The sequence below is a fragment of the Pteropus alecto genome, unplaced genomic scaffold, assembly GCF_000325575.1.
Source record: "Pteropus alecto unplaced genomic scaffold, ASM32557v1 scaffold292, whole genome shotgun sequence".
Classification (NCBI taxonomy): Eukaryota; Metazoa; Chordata; class Mammalia; order Chiroptera; family Pteropodidae; genus Pteropus; species Pteropus alecto.
The window spans coordinates 68,027-69,652 of NW_006433224.1; the positions used below are offsets into that span (position 1 = coordinate 68,027).

A 1,626-nucleotide genomic window follows, 5' to 3' on the forward strand; every position below is an offset into this window, starting at 1 on the left:
AGACTCTGTTACAGGTATAAAGAAAATCTAGTCTAGAAGTACAATGTATACTCATAGGATATGGTCAAAGACAACAGGAAGTTAAGCCAAAATAGCATCACTTATTTCAGGCTTGCTATAAGGTATGCATGATTTAATACTTTGAAAGTGCAAAGACTAGATCTTAATACATAGTTTGCATTAAATTAGTGTTATTTATTATTATTCATGAGTATTATTTAAATCCATCTAATATGGCTAGCAGAGCAGAAATCCAACTGACTAAAACTCTGAAATCCAGATAACTAGCTCATGAGGATTGTCATTAGCTCACAACATCTCAACAATTAATCTGGGTTTCATGGACAAGGACTCTAGATTTTCAAAGAAATAAATCAGTGAGAATTTATTTCTAAAAGGATAGGGGCACTAAAGCAAAAGTTCACACATAAGAAATGCAAAAATCCAGGCAAGTGACCAGTAAACAGAACTGGGGCCCAGATTTGAAACCAGATAAATAACAAGAAAGACATGATCCATGATAAAACATTATAGTTCCAACCTATGTTAGCCCATAATTGCTATTAGGGATTGGGACAAGGATGTGTCCATGGGCCAAAGGATTCCTGATATTAAGAGCAGGGGTAAGCAAGAGCTATAAATCAGCCTAACAATAATATCTTATAGAATGTTTTCACCATTCTGCTTTTTCAACCACTTAATCCCTGTGATGTACTATACTTTAAACTGGAAAGATAAACCTGCAACATGCTACAGGTTGAGTTCAAAGAACTATAATTATTAATCAAGATTACAAAGTTAACACCATGACAATTACTGGTATGTTCAATGTGAAGAGTCTGAGAGAGCAGTCCAAACAGTAGACCAGAAAACTAGCCAAGTGTAGTAAATGTTGAGGGGTTCAGACTGAAGAAGATAAAAGAAGACAGTTCAAGTAAGAGTCCAGAATGCAATCTAAGCTTGAAAATTCTTAGGAGACAATTTAAACAGAACATGAAAAATCTAAAACCATACCTGGGAAGCAATCTTTTGGGCATGAAACTGCTAAAGTCAGATCTCATCAAGATAACTGAGTAAGAAGGAAACATATACACAGACTGTCAACAGATTTTATGGAACAAACAAGGAATGAATTCAGAAAGTCAATTTTACTCAGTGAAGATCAGGACATAGAAGAGGCTAGTATAAAAATGAAAATCTTGTACTCACTTCAGCAGCAAATATACTAAAATTGGAAAGATACAGAGAATATTAGCATGGCCGTTGCATAAGGATGACACACAAATTTATAAAGTGTTCTATATTTTTAAATGTAAATGGATTAAATTATCCAATTAAAAGACATAGGGCAGCCATGGATAAGAAAACAAAACTCGTGCATATATTGTCTACAAGAGACCGACTTCAGATGAAATAACAATCACGGACTGAAAGAAAAGGGATGAGAAAAGATATTTCAGGCAAATTGGGGCAGCAATATTTATATCAGACAAAATAGACTTTAAAACAAAGGCTATAATAAGAGACAAAGAAGTGCATTACATAATGATAAAGAGATCAATACATCAAGAAGACAAAACCCTAGTAAACATATACACACTCAACATAGGAATATATATATATTCA

At 33.6% G+C, this 1,626-nt stretch overlaps 1 non-coding gene across 1 annotated transcript; it reads left to right on the forward strand.

Annotated features, from left to right (window-relative positions):
* Positions 1-1,205: 1,205 nt before the first annotated feature.
* LOC112476785 lies at positions 1,206-1,308 on the forward strand. Its single transcript, XR_003045200.1, has one exon. It is a non-coding gene; the product is annotated as a U6 spliceosomal RNA (small nuclear RNA).
* The last annotated feature ends 318 nt before the right edge of the window (positions 1,309-1,626 follow it).